This window comes from Thalassophryne amazonica, chromosome 1 (assembly GCF_902500255.1).
Source record: "Thalassophryne amazonica chromosome 1, fThaAma1.1, whole genome shotgun sequence".
NCBI classification, from domain to species: Eukaryota; Metazoa; Chordata; class Actinopteri; order Batrachoidiformes; family Batrachoididae; genus Thalassophryne; species Thalassophryne amazonica.
Genome location: NC_047103.1, coordinates 43,565,998 through 43,581,759, shown reverse-complemented (window position 1 = coordinate 43,581,759; position 15,762 = coordinate 43,565,998).

The window sequence follows — 15,762 nt, the reverse complement described above, 5'->3', positions numbered from 1 at the left end:
CCTGTCATGTCACCATGCTACCGTCTACGAAATGGCTTGTAAATAAGTTCAGAGGTTCCAAAAACAGTGTTTTCAGTTTTAGAAGTGTTTATTTCTCGCTAGCTTTTAAACACACAAAACAAAGCGATTTTGGACAGACCAGCCCACAGTGAGGCAGTCGGAGTCTGTGGACATTTTTAAGTCAAGACTTAAAACCTATTTTTATTCTCTTTCTTATGAGTAGTTTTTATTTTGTTATGATTTATTCTTTTACTTCTGTTTTTAATTAGGTATTTGAATTTTTTTATTTTTATTTATTTATTTAATTTTTTTTATGTTGAACTGTTGTTCTGTGTGAGGCACCTTGAGATGGCTTTTGTTGTAATTTGGTGCTTTATAAGCAACATTTTATTGAGTCTTAAAGTAAATAAATATGAAATTGGTTACTGGATCCTTAAACTCTGGACATAATAAACTCTACATGGTGGATCCTTGATCTCTGGACATAAACAGAAATAAAATCTGTTAGGGTTTGTCAAAAGCATTTCCTTTCAGACATTATTATTGGCATCATGAATGTCTTTCCATACCTTTGAGCTGTGCTGCAGGTCAGGTTTATAAAGAATTTTGGGAGGAAAAACGTTTTAGTCAATTGTAGTTTATTGTCTGTATTGCAGCGTTTGTAAGAGGTGTTTATTTAAAGCATAATTCGTTTTGAAGTTATTAATTCCGAGCGGACTCTGTCTCAGCAGAGAGCCGCACAGCATTTGAAGCTGTGCCAATGGAACGGAGGACGTTTCTCAACTGCTTCAAGACAAGAGTCCCAGTTAGTGACTTTAATCAACACAAAAGTGACTCATGATATTTTAATGGCTTTCAGAGGGGTTAAGAAGCGGACTTACCACTTCTGAAGAGCAGAGAATCAAAGAGCCATGAGCCACTGAATCAAACCAATGCTTCAATTCACGCTTCAAACTGGAGTCGCACTGCAGAAACGGTTAATTACAGAGGCTGTATTGAAAATAAGCGTAACGGTCCAAAATTATAGCGTAACGGGCAGTAACACAAGTTTGTGCTAGCTAGAACCCTGAAACTGAACAGACTGAAACAGAATGTGAATTTTAACCTCTTAAAATACCATTTAAAATAGGTCAAGATTAGCCATCTTTGAACTTGTCCAAGGTCTATGGCCCAAGAATGTTCCCTGTAAATTTGAAGACTCTGGTAGTAATAGGACTGAACTTATGCTGAGCACAGACAGACGGATCGACGGATGCATGGACACCAAGCTTTCACAATACCCACTGGCCATATTTGATGGCCTCGGGTTACAAGCTGTTTTAGAGTGAGATTTTGCTTCCGGCAGGGTTGTTTCTATATGCACATGCATAGAATTATGAGCATCTGAGGATGTTTAGCAGGACAACATAAAACATGAATGACAACTGGTTTTGCACAATAGGATTCCTTCAGGTTATCAGGTATGAGTCACTCGAAAATGTACTTAAATCCTAAAACAAACATTGATTATGCAGTCTAAGTGTTCAGTGACCTTTTTCCGGTGGTGTTCTCAGGGTAACCAGGGTACCTGACTGCTGACTCACCATTTAAGGCACGCTTCCACTGTGGTCTGTGGTCTTTTACAGCCTGCTGCTCCTCAGCCGTCGTCACTGACAGTGAGATAAGACAGCTGACACTGATAGCATGGAGAAAAGACACGTTTTGTTGTTTATACAAGTATGTCTAGTTTTCAAGCCAGTGCCTCCCAATAGCACCATATTTAAGAGGCTCTTAGAGGCAGCAGGGTTAGATCTTGATAAGTCAGCGTGCAGAGAAGTGACTCAGTAGATCATAACCTCTTTTGATAGAGTGGGGATAGTGAAAGCGCCTGAAAGCCGATGATGCTGAAAGGTTCGTCAAAGTAAGCAACCTGGCTCGGCTTCATTCTGTGAAATACAGCTGGTTTTGCCCTGATGTATGGATGTTCCAGTGTCACCTCCCTTTGATCTGTGTGAATAAGAGGCATCAAAGGAAGCCGTGTGATACCGTCAGAAAGACAAAAACCCTTCCAGACGTGCACTTTATGTGGCCAAATTTAGCCCTAATTTCACTCTGTTGTATTATGTTTGAAAGCAACTTCAGTAAGTCCGCTATAATTGCGTTGCTGGCCATTTTATTATGAGGAAGGAACTTGTAACATTTGAGTCAAATCCCTTTCATGGCTCCTGACACAGTCACACAGATAGAAAGCACACACACACACACACACACACACACACACACACACACACACACACACACATCTTCAACCGCTTAGACCAGTTAAGGGTCGCGGTGGCTGGAGCCTATCCCAGATGTCATAGAGCGCAAGGTGGGGTTCACCCTGGACAGGACGCCAGTCTGTCGCAGGGCCACATATCAACAAACAAATGCATTCACACCCGCATGCCCACCTACGGACAATTTAATGTTTCCAATCCACATAACCTGCATGTCTTTGGATGTGGGAGGAGACCGGAGCACCCGGAGGAAACCCACGCAAACATGGGGAGAACATGCAAATTTCACACAGAAAGGCCACAGGCGGGAATTGAACCCATGACCTTCTTGCTGTGTGGCAACAGTGCTAACCACTAATCCACCGTGCTACCTCAGATAGAAAGCAGATGATGTGAAATGAAGAAGTGTGTTTGTTTAACCTATTCTCATGAAACATTCATAGTAAAACACATGAAAATTAGGGCACAATATGTAACACACTTAATCATCACCTGGCAAGCTGCGATCATGTGACCCAAAAACCATAGTGGATGTTGTGACCAAAAAAGGGTGGGGAGGCAATATAGTGTTATTCTTTTTGTTATTCTACACCTAATCATAATCCTGACTCAAACTGTCAGTTCTGAACAATTATGTGCATGAAAATGCAGAGTTATACAAGAATTAACAGCACGGTGGCTTAGCGGTTAGCACTGATGGCTCACAGCAAGAAGGTCGTGGGCTCACTTCCTGTCCTTTCTGTGTGGAGTTTGCCTGTTCTCCCTATGTCCTCCCACAACCCATAACATTACTGTGCGTACCATTTTGAGACATATTATTTGAACTGCTGCATTAGAATACGTAGCTTTCTTTTAAGTCTGTAACTTGATCCCAAAACTTTCATTTAGAATGTATCAACTGGAATTTTCCATAGATGTCTAACTAACTGTAAACAGTTTGTTCAAAATTGATTGGGAAATTGCCTTGAATTAGTTCTCAAGTACTTCTCTGTAAGTGGCCTCCAAGTGGTTCTATAAAGTCCTAAGAAGATGCAGATTGTTGTTGCAGCTGCATCGTCACAAATTGATTTCATGGATTACCACATCAGCAGCTGATGACCTGACAGGTATGAAGGCCTGAAAACTCTCAGCCTTTTATGGAACCAATAGGAGACCACCATGGAGCCCTATACAAGAAACATGCCCTATGGCGACCACTGATCCTTCAGGACAACACAACATCATGATGCACTTAACAATTGTCCACCATATGCATCAATGAATAAAAGCTGCTGTCGGTCGATAATATTGAGCAGTTATTGTTGTCATGGTTGAACAGCACTTTTGGGAACAGTCATTCATTCATACATTTCTTATACCCACTTACTCCAATCAAGGGTCAGGGAGGGGCTGGAGCCTATACCAGCAGTCATTGGCCAAGAGGTGGGGTACACCCTGGACAGGATGCCAGTCGGTCACAGGGCCACATATAGACAGACAAACATGTTCAGTCCTACCATCAATTTAAAATTTCCAGTTCACCTAACTTGCACGTCTTTGGAAGTGGGAGGAAGCCAGAGCACCCAGAGGGAACCCACATGAGCACGGGGAGAACATGCAAACTCCACACATAAAGGACCAGACTGGAAGTGATCCCAGAACCACTAAGCCACTGTGCTGACCACTTCTGGGGATATCCCACTCCTAAATGTAGCCTGGATGTCAAAGTGCGCTGCTTGTGACTGCCATAATCAGCCCATTTTACACATCAACACACAGGTTTTGGTGACCAACATCAAAGTCAACAATGGGGAAGGACTGCATCATTTACGGATGTACAAATATGGACACAGACAAACAAATGGGCTTGAAGTTTCAGAGAATTCCAAAGGGTGGAACGAGGAGAAAATTGATTGAAAGTGATCAACAGGAGGGACCCAAGACAAGGAGTGTGTTTGCACTGATCACTTCATGTATGTTTTTATGACCAATGTTGTCCTTTCATATAATTAATTTAATTTGTAGTCATTTATATCATTTATATCATGTCTCATTTGTTACATAATATGTGCACTGTACCTATATTGTAGATTTTGTAATTTCTCATTACTCTTGGGCTGAATAAAGCTGGGCACTATCAAATATTTGTAGATTTGTCCAAATTGTAATCTTGATCACTTTGACAAGTCACAGCTCCATTTCTCTTTTATAATTTTGTATTTATTGAATTTAAGCTGTTCTGGAGCCTGATGTGTGATATCTGCCATTTACTGAATATTCCAATAATAAATCATTACAGTTATTTACATAGTCATTATGGGTTGTCTCTAATGGCACACGGAAAGATTAGACCTTGGGTGTTTATTCTGCACAATGTGAGTGTGTAGACTCAACAACATTCTGATTTCCTTCTCTGTAAGAGCACAGTCTGTCATTAACATTTTAAATTGTTAATGTGATTTTGTCTTGATAGTGTGGGTGTTTACACTGCAGCATGTATGTATTACATCAAGGTATTATCAACAATATTGTGTGCACGAGAGAAATCCTTAGGAAATTACAATGTTGCATTTCCCACTAGTGATGCTTCCAGCGAGTGCAGGACCACATTCATGTCTCCACACCATGCATTGTGTATATACCACGTGTGATGTCACCCATACTTTGGGTTTTCTGAAGTGCTGCTTTGAAGTCCAAATGGGGCACTTCCAAATGTTTTTGGCCTATTGACCAATAGTTTTTTACAGTACAGAACAAATATGTGTGTGCTTTTTTTTTTTTTTTTTTTTTTTTTTTTTTGATTGTAATCAAATCCACTTGACAACATGTATAGTTTTTTTCAAATGTGTATATAAATTTATTTGTTACAAATTTGGGGCTCTCCAATGAAATTGATATTCTAAGGATCAAAGTTGACTATCATATACAGCATGAACCCTACCTGATGTTTTTGACTGTAAAAAGAGTATAAATATGTGTTTTGTTTTGTTTTGTTGTTTTTTTTGCACTTTGTCACATGTTATCAATCAACGTCAGTATATATACAGGTGCGTCCAGGCACAATCATTATGTCTGATGAAGATCACACCCTCGGTGTTATTAAAGATTTGTTTGGGAGCTAACCGGCTGTGTGGATCTTTACTTCATTTTTTGTGCTATTCGTCTGCTTGACCCTGCATGCCAATACAGACTCAGATGTGTGTGTCATTTCATTACAATCTGCACTTCCAAATGTTGCCATCTCAGCAGATACTGACTCCATCTAATGCCCCCATCAACACATGATTGATTGAAGAGGTGGACTGTGGGCAAGACTGGTGTGATCTGGCTTTTTTTTTTTTTTTTTTTTTTTTTTTTGGAGGCTAGGTCGTGGTTTTCAAAAAAGGTTGTTTTGGTGTAAGAAATAAAATTTATGACTGACCTTTGCCCAAGTAACTGCAAGAGTAGCAATGGAAATGACCTCCCACAGCTCTCTATACCTGCTAATTAGTACAAACAGTGCACAGATACAATTGAACAATCTGGATGTGGATCACCTCCAAAATCCAGTGGAGTCTTCCATGCCATAATATCTATCTGTGGTGCAAATTTGGTGAGAATGCATGAAGTAGTTTTGAAGTATAATCCTTCAAAGCGTATGTAAAGGGAAATCTTGATCCAGAATCCGGATCCGGATCACCTCCAAAATTCAGTGAAGTCTTCTATGGCCTAATATGTATCTGTGGTGCAAATTTGGTGAGAATCTGTGAAGTAGTTTTGTCATAATCCTGTTAACAGTAGTCCTTCAAAGCCTATGTAAAGTGAAACTTGATCCAGAATCTAGCTCTGTATCCGGATCCCTGCCAAAATTTAATGGAGTCTTTCTTGGCCTAATATCTATCTGTGGTGAAAATTTTGTCAAAATCCGTACAGTAGTTTTGATGTAATAATGCTAAAAGTCAGCCAGACAGCCAGACAAATAAATAAATAAACTCCAATGGTTTTATTACGTCCTTGGCGGATGTAAAAATATTGAAATTTTGCTCAATGGAAGTACTGGAGCACAGACTTCTTAGATTGCCCATTAGTACAATTAATTACACAGCCCGCCATGTTATCTCAGACATTTCAAATAAAATGCTTAGAAATCAACTGTGTGGTTGAGTCCAGAGCAGTTGGTGACCTCTGCCAGTAGGGCATTGACTCAATTCTCCAACATACTATTGTCATTCAACATGCTCTTAATTATTCATAACTTTATGACTTAAAATAGATTAACTCATGAGTAATAAACATTCACATTCTATACCATTGTCATAAACAGGGAAACCCGTTATAGAGGTCAAAACCATTTTTTGTTCTTAGCTGTACTCATGTTTATTGTTGCTGTAAAGTTGGCGATTTTATTTTTGTCTATGGAGCATGCTCCATTTTGAAGCCAACCTCAAGTCACCATTCAAGAAACTGCAAGATTTGGTATTTATGTCTTGACTTCAATTTTCAGCACCAGATTTTGGGCTTCTAAACACTAGAAAACTCTTGCTTGTTGGTTTGAGTGCCAGCACTGAGAGGGTATTATACCAGACTAAACAAAGTGTAGGTTTTGATTGAACGTCACCAACAGTTTACTGAACTGGTCACTGCTTATTAAGTTATATGTAAAACAAATATTATTGTAATTCACGGACATTTAGGCAGCATGGTGTGTGTAAGTGGTTTGGGTACAGTTTTGGATATTTTGTCCAAGTTGGCGTGAGTTCTGTCTGGGCCGTTTAGCTTTCTCCCACAGTCCAATAATAGAGTAACTATCTGGTGGCTGTAAACTAGTCGTACTGTAGGTGTGAATGTGAAAGTGAATATACTCGTATGTCTTAACACTGGGATGGACTGACAACCTGTCCAGAACGATGGGTCAAGCCGCAATCCGATGAGACCTTCAGTAAAATAATAGGAAAACAATGGCAATAGGGATGCTTTATTAAGGGTGGAATTAATGACAGTTCAATTTACTTTCAGCAGTCTGTGAGAGATTATTCTGCCAAGATGCTGGACATGGTTGGTGCCAAGACTCTTTTGGCTGCCCTGCCTGTCCGCTGGAAACCATCAAATTTAAGTGAGACTGCAGAGGGCAAGTAAAGCTGCAGGGATCTGTAGTACTGGGACTGAACATCTTAAGGAAAGTGAAGATACTTTAATTTTGGTGTTCCATTTGAGAAACAGGTGTCAATAAACTTCTAAAAATGAACTGTTGTTCCCTCTTAGGAAAGGAAAGGGTGATTGCAACAGCAACAGGAATAACATTACACCTCATTACACCGATTTTGGTTTCCCTTCACTGGGTTCCTTTGCCATGAAGCTCCTGTAAGGCTTCCTGTGAGGTCTGATTTTAAGGTTCTGTTATTAACCTATAAAATTATTCATAGCGTAGCACCCACCTACTTAGCTGACCTAATTACACCCTACATACTGGCCCATGCTCTGCATTCTCGGGGTGCAGGATTACTTTGTGTCCCAAAGGTGAATAAAAAATCTGCAGGCCACAGAGCCTTCTCTTATTGTGTCCCTGTTTTGTAGAACATCTCCCCACAGAGATAAAATAGTCAGATTCTGTAGAGACATTCAAGTCCAGTTTTGGACTTTTGAATCCAGTTTTTCAGGGTTCTGCATTTTATATTGTCATGAAAATCTAAAACTGAAGTAAGACAAACAAAATATTAGAATAAATGATTCTCAGATATACAGTAGTCTTGACATCTGGTGCAAGTGCAACAAGGAAATTGGATCCACATTGCTCTTAATTTACTTCCAATCTAGTGGTGTGAAAGGCGTTGTTTCAGTACATTATGTTAATTTGGGTGTGCAATGTCATTGTCTGACAAGGTGTCAAAGACAAGATCAAGACGCTGGTGATGAGGTGCTTTTGCATTTTAGGCTTTTTTCTAAGTGGCTGTCTGCCAAGTTACAAGCAGTGGTGTCGGTCATGATGGGTGGGGGGGTGGGAGTGGTGGTGTTGGTGGAATGTTCTTCATTTGTGACTTCTATGATTTTTATACACCCTCACAAGAGTGGGAAAGGTTGAACATGGGAGTGTTCTTCAGGACCCGCCCTCACATTGTTGTGTTGGTGAGTTGGAGCAAATTTTAAGGGCTTGGTCTCGTGTTTTCCAGTCTACGGTTTTACCCTCCATTTACCCACTGACATCATACATTCCATTTGTGAAAATCACCTCCTGGAGACATACTTTTGCGCGTGTGTGTGTGTGTGTGTGTGTGTGTGTGTGTGTGTGTGTGTGTGTGTGTGTGTGTGTGTGTGTGTGTGTGTGTGTGTGTGTGTGTGTGTGTGTGTGTGTGTGATGTAGCGCATACTGTGAATTATCTGTTATTGACACACAGTAGACTATATATGACACAGAGAGGAATCCTAAGACTCACTTCATTAGTCCCAGATGGTGTAAACTTTTTTTTTTTTTTTTGGCTTGCCTCCGCTGCAGGAACTGGTTATGTATGTGTTACAAATTTTCAGATTTGCCTTCGTGCAGTGAGGACATTGTGTTCTGGTGTGTCCACCGCACTCCTTCGATATACCAGCTGAAACAGCCAGAGTAATGCCAGCAATAACTGGGGAGAAGATTTAAGGGATAACACTGGAAAAGCCATCCTCTATGTCTTTTCTGCCAGAGGGAAAGAGCCTTAGAATAACAGCCTTGAGATTAACGAGGAAATATTTTCTGCTCTCACTCACTGTTCAGACAGCTCGCAAGAATCTTCCCCAGAAAGCAGATTTATAAATTCTGCTCTCCTGATGATAATAAGTGAGATGTACAGAGACATTTTCCTCATTTTAAGATGTGTAATGCATTGATTTATTGAAGGAAAACAGCTTTTCCCCTCAGTGTCACCGTGATCATTTGGAACACATCTGAGATTTAGACAAGAAGTGCATGTGTTTGTGGAAATTAAAAAAAAATAATAATTCAACAGATGATGAAAGCGTCAGAATGATAATTCCACAGTTTTGTATTGATGCAAAACAGTGGAATGAATGAATTCCAAGTGTTCACTTACAGACTTTGTACGCTGACAAAAATGTGAAACTTCTGCTCCAATCATGTCAAACCTGCGTATGTACAATGTGACTGCTTCAATTTTCCAGCACTCACGCTGTTGACAGTGATGCAATGCACATTTTTCAAACATTCGGGTAAAAGATGGTGCATTAATCCAAAGATGCTTTGACTTCTTGATAACTAAAAGCACAAATGGCTTTTCTTTGGGATGTCTCAGTTGTGGCTAAACACATTGGGAAGAAACAATCTTTGAAATTAAGAGAAGGATCAAGGATGAGAGGTGAGGTACACCCTGGACAGGACGCCAGTCTGCCGCAGAGCCACATACAGACAGACAAACACATTCACACCCACACGCACACGCACACAAACATTATTTCCTCAAATTAATAAGTACACAATTTGTAATTATGCCGAAACAGATGTGTAGCCAGGGGCAGCATGGTGGATTAGTGGTTAGCACTGTTGCCTCACAGCAAGAAGATCATGGGTTCGATTCCCGCTTGTGGCCTTTCTGTGTGGAGTTTACTAATGTTCTCCCGCATTTGCATGGGTTCTCTCCGGGTGCTCCAGCTTCCTCCCGCATCCAAGGACATGCAGGTTAGGTGGACTGGAAACTTTAAATTGTCCGTAGGGGTGCGTGCGGGTGTGAATGTGTGAAGTCACAAAGAATTCTGGGGAGAAAAACTGACAAATCATTGTCTACTTATTCAACTAATTGCAAAGTTTTCTTCCACCTGTTGTGCTGAGTGTTTAAAAGTTTCTTAGAGCTTGTTAAAATGATGTCCTTAATTGATTTTGCTGTCTAAATTAAGAAACAACATAGCCCCATAAGTGAATGGTTGGTAACCCAGTGGGTTTCAAAACTACAGATGGATGGATCATTTATTTTATGGAAAGCGAATTACATTCACTGGATTAAAAAAAAAAAACATAGACCCCTGATCTTGTAATACAAGAAAATATCTCATAATTACGAGAAAAGATATCGATATTACGAGATCGGGCGTCTAATTTTCTATTCATCCAGTGAATGCACTATGCTTCTGTATGCAAGAGCAATCAAAGATTTCTGATGTCTGCCAATCCAGATCATCTTCAAAAGGCAGTGGAGTCTTCCATGCCCTAATATCTATCTGTAGTTCAAATTTGGTGAGAATCCGTAAAGTAGTTTTGAAGTAATCCTTCAAAGCCTATACAAAGGGACATTTTGATCCAGAATCCAGACACGGATCACCTCCAAAATTCAGTGTAGTCTTCCATAACCTAATATCTATCTGTGGTGAAAATTTGGTGAGAATCCATGAAGTAGTTTTGATGTAATCCTTCAAAGCCTATATAAAGTGAAACTTGATCCAGAATCTGGATCCGGATCAAGTTTCACTTTATATAGGCTTTGAAGGATTACATCAAAACTACTTCTACACCTACACCGGTCGCAGGTCATGGGGGAGCTGGAGCCTATACCAGCAGTCATAGGACGTGAAGCTGGGTGCACCCTGGATGTTAGTCTGTTACACGGCCACATATAGACAGACAAACACACTGACACTCACATATGCATCTATGGTTAATTTAGAGTCAGCAGTTTACCTGACCTGTATATATATATATATATATACTCAACAAAAATATAAACGCAACACTTTTGGTTTTGCTCCCATTTTGTATGAGATGAACTCAAAGATCTAAAACTTTTTCCACATACACAATATCACCATTTCCCTCAAATATTGTTCACAAACCAGTCTAAATCTGTGATAGTGAGCACTTCTCCTTTGCTGAGATAATCCATCCCACCTCACAGGTGTGCCATACCAAGATGCTGATTAGACACCATGATTAGTGCACAGGTGTGCCTTAGACTGCCCACAATAAAAGGCCACTCTGAAAGGTACAGTTTTGTTTTATTGGGGGGGGATACCAGTCAGTATCTGGTGTGACCACCATTTGCCTCATGCAGTGCAACACATCTCCTTCGCATAGAGTTGATCAGGTTGTCAATTGTGGCCTGTGGAATGTTGGTCCACTCCTCTTCAATGGCTGTGCGAAGTTGCTGGATACTGGCAGGAACTGGTACACGCTGTCGTATACGCCGGTCCAGAGCATCCCATACATGCTCAATGGGTGACATGTCCAATGAGTATGCCGGGGTCGCGGGGGGCTGGAGCCCATCCCAGCAGTCATAGGGCGTGAGGCGGGGTACACCCAGGACAGGACGCCAGTCTGTCGCAGGGCCACAAACAGACAAACAAACACAGACAGACACACCCACACGCACACCTAAGGACCATTTAAAAATTCCAATCCACCTAACCCGCATGTCTTTGGATGTGGGAGGAAACCAGAGCACCCGGAGGAAACCCACACAAACATGGGGAGAATATGCAAACTCCACACAGAAAGGCCAGGGGAATTGAACCCACGACCTTCTCGCTATATATATATATATACGAGGTCTGTTAGAAAGGTATTGGACCTTTTTATTTTTTAGCAAAAACCTGATGGATTTGAATCACGTGTGCTTACATGAGCAAACCTTGAACCTTCGTGCACATGCGTGAATTTTTTCACGCCTGTCGATTGCGTCATTTGCTGGTAAGCAGCATTTGTGTAAGGACATGTGTTGTGCTCTCGTCGGATTTTCATTACAAGGAAAAAGATGGAATGACTGGAGCAGCACTGCATCAAATTTTGCCAGAAACTGGGCGACAGCCAGGTGGAAACCATTCAGAAGATTCAGACGGCTTTCGGTGACTTTTCAGTCGTGTCACTATCCGAGAAATTGTGTAAGAGGTGGGCATGTCACAGCATGTCCTGTGAGACTTCAACAAGGAGGCGCTTTTGTTCTGCCATCAGCAGCTTCGGCATGAATTTCACCGCCACTCTTTTCATGGCCAAATCTTCTGTCACAGTGGAATGTGCCGAAAAAGTGCTGATGTCCACCTCTTCCGCAATTTCTCGGATAGTCACACAACAGTCCTGCTTCACCACAGCGTTCACTTTGGAAATGATCTGGTCATTTCTGCATGTTGATGGCCGACCAGAGCGTGGCTCGCTCTCCACCGTAGTGTGGACGTCTTTAAACCGGTTGTACCGCTCCTTAATCTGTGTGATGCCCATAGCATTGTCACCAAGATCATTCCACAGAACAGGTGCTAAATTTATTTGAAACAGGGACGTTTCTACATACACAGTCATAGAATGGTGTGACATTGGGGATGTTTGACATGAAACACCAACTATATTTAACAACAAAATGTAAATAAAAATTTAGTGCAATATGATGCCTTTAAAGAATATTCAGAATGAAGGATTATCAGATTTTAGGCTTCTATAGCTTGTTTGCACTTCACTATTGCTCTCAGAAATCATATAATATAGTAATTATCTCCCAAAGATCAGCAGCCTAGTAGTCAGACAGTGTTGCAGATTACTGGATTATTTTACAGTATGGCTTTGGAGTAAATGCTTTAAATAGAGTCTGATTAAGGCTAACAGGTCTATGAATTTCCTGAAATCAGTCAAAAAGCTTCCATTTGTGAAACACTAAATCCACATTTTCATGTCAACAAATGAGTTGGAGGTTGCAGAATGCTGATTCACAGTTTTCTCCCTAACTGGAAGGAAAGGAGATTAACATACAGCCTGTTTGATGACACTCCTTCAGATTACTGCTACTTTCTCAGTCTGTTCTGGTTGTTACAATAAGAAAAAATGACACACTGTCGTGACCACCGCAGATACCAGATAGAGGCAGAGTCTCGGACTTCTTTTCAGTGAATCCCAGCATTTTTCTGGGATATGTTCTGGCTTTAATTTAGTACTTGGGTGAACTGGGTGTTGGTTACTAAGGTCATGCAGTCCACCTGCTTGGGTGCTTTTGTTGGTGTGGAACATTTCACTGACTGTGACTTTGGGAACAATGCTGTGATCTTTCAGGAATCCATAGATGTCCTGTTTGCAGTGTTTGAGAAGCTGAGTGATGACTCAGAGAGTCTGGCTTTGCAGTTGTCGTGTATCAAGACTAAAATCCTGATTTCATTTTCATGGACATGCAACCCAGAGGTTTACAGAGTGCCCATGAATGTGGGGATGACTTCATGAACAAACAACTGCAGCACAGCTTCAGCTCAACCTTAACACTTCCAGAAAACCTCTTAGTGACATCACATCTTGTGCAACAGTGTTATGACTTCCACAGTAAAAACAAATGTTTGAACAACTTGAAAATCCATAGCACAATGAAGGAATGCCCCAGTTAACCACAGGCATCTTCCTGGATCTTCTTAGATTTCCCAAAGTTTGGACAAGGTTTCAAACTATAACCATCCAGGATGCTTGTCTGAAAGTAAGAATGAGGCTGAAGATCTAAGTGTGTTGGTTTGCGATGGTGCTGGATCAAAACTAAGATCCAGGCTTTCACTGATCTCCTGAGTGTGATCAATATGTGATAAAAGTGTTGAATTTGTTGAGATATTCACTTAACTCGGCAGTGGTATTCATATCTCTGGGGGCTCAGAATATGAGGTCCAAAGACACCTGGGAAATGCTTACAGAGTCACTGGATACAGGTTGTTGGTGATGGCCTTCAACTCCAGTGCTCAAGGGCTGGTGTCCTGCACCTTTTAATGTGTCCCTGGTCCAACACACCTAAATCAAATGGCTGAATTACCTCCTCAGTATGCAGTCAAGTTCTCCAGAATGCTGCTAATGATCTCATTAATTGACTCAGGTGTGTTGAAACAGTGACAAAAGTTGCAGGACACTGGCCTTCGAGGACTGGAGTTGAAGACCCCTGCCTTAGAGTGAAGCTCTTAGTTTTTACCATCTTACTGTTTCCAGTCTTAGTTTATGGTTTTGAGATTTTGGCTGTAACTGCTGACCTAAGTTGACGACTGGATATATTTGAAACTTTGCATTTCATGAGAATCCTGGGCCCGGTTTCATAAAGTGGTCTAATCTTGTTTAGCCAACTAAACTCAGTCGACTAATCTTTTGACATTATTGTGCAAAGCACTTCATCGGCTAAAGTTTTGCGTTAGCAAACTGAAGTTTTTCACCTAGTACAGAGGAGTCTGATCTTGTTTTAGCTGACAAAACTTCAGTGTCTTACCTCAAGAATGGCGGCTATCATGTAACACCAATTGATGGAACAGGAAGGAAGGGGAGCTTTGCAGTGGAAGTGAGTGTTACAGGACCAGAATAATCCATTGGAGATGTTTACGGATGCTGAGGTCTGGAGTGCTTCTCCTCTGTTGTGGTGGACTCGGCCATGTTTGTGGCAAATGACCAATCCAGAAGTAAACAAAACTCTCACGTATTGGAGGCGTTTCTTGGCAACAGGACTCAGGAAGCCGCTTATGCCCTTGAAAATCATTGACTAATGCTAGACGGCATATCTACAGGTTTAGTCATCAATGTGAAATGATTATACGGCTAATGTTGGGTGACTAACCTTGGTAAATGGACTGCATTTATATAGCACTTTTCCATCTGCCTCAGACACTCAAAGCACTTTACAATTATGCCTCACATTCACCCTGATGTCAGGGTGCTGCCATACAAGGTGCTCACTACACACCGGCGCAATAGGGGATTAAAGGCCTTGCCCAAGGGCCCTTAGTGATTTTCCAGTCAGGCGGGGATTTGAACCCATGATCTTCTGGACTCAATCCCAACACCTTAACCACTAGACCATCACCTCCCCTAACCTTAGTCGACTAAGTAAGTTTAGTAGACTAAAGGATTAGACTGCTTTATGAAACCTGGCCCTGAAGTATTGACCTCCTCGATCTGGTGTGGAGTTGCTTCAATGCTAAAAACCCTAGTGACCGAAAAGGGATGTTCACGCACCACCTTGCTGTTCCAGAACGATGACTATTTTCATGAGATGGAGTGGCCCAGTGGGTTCAATAGGTGGCTACCAAACAGGATCAAGGATGATTCCTTGTTGTGTTGATGTGGTGATGCTTGACAACAGTGCCTGTTCCCAGATCTGACCTGGAACCATCACCATAAGAACATATTTAACCAGGATGTTGGTGCAGATGTATTTAGAACTTGATGCTAATGTGATGAAATCTCCTTTGAATTAGCTGCTTCGGAGCAGCAAAAGAAAGGGTGTAACTATGATGGAAACCTGAGAAGAAATAAGGAGCTCATAAAGAACCCTGTTTCCGACAGCACAGACAGCATTCCTCTTTACAGCGTCTGTGACACTGAGGGCCAAGAGGTCCTGCGGGGGTGTGTGATTATGGAGCAGTAACACTGCAGGGCAGGTTGCAGTCCTGTGAGTTAGGACATGATCTTGCAACGTGTCACACGCATTCAGTAAAAATCAACTTGGACAGAAGTTGGAGCGATGGCTTTTATGAATGAGCAGAACAGAGAAACAGGAAGCCGCTTTCACTGTCTGGTTTGCTTTGTTCAGTTCTTGGCGCGCAGACCTGAGGAAGGAGGAGATGGAGAAGGAGGAGG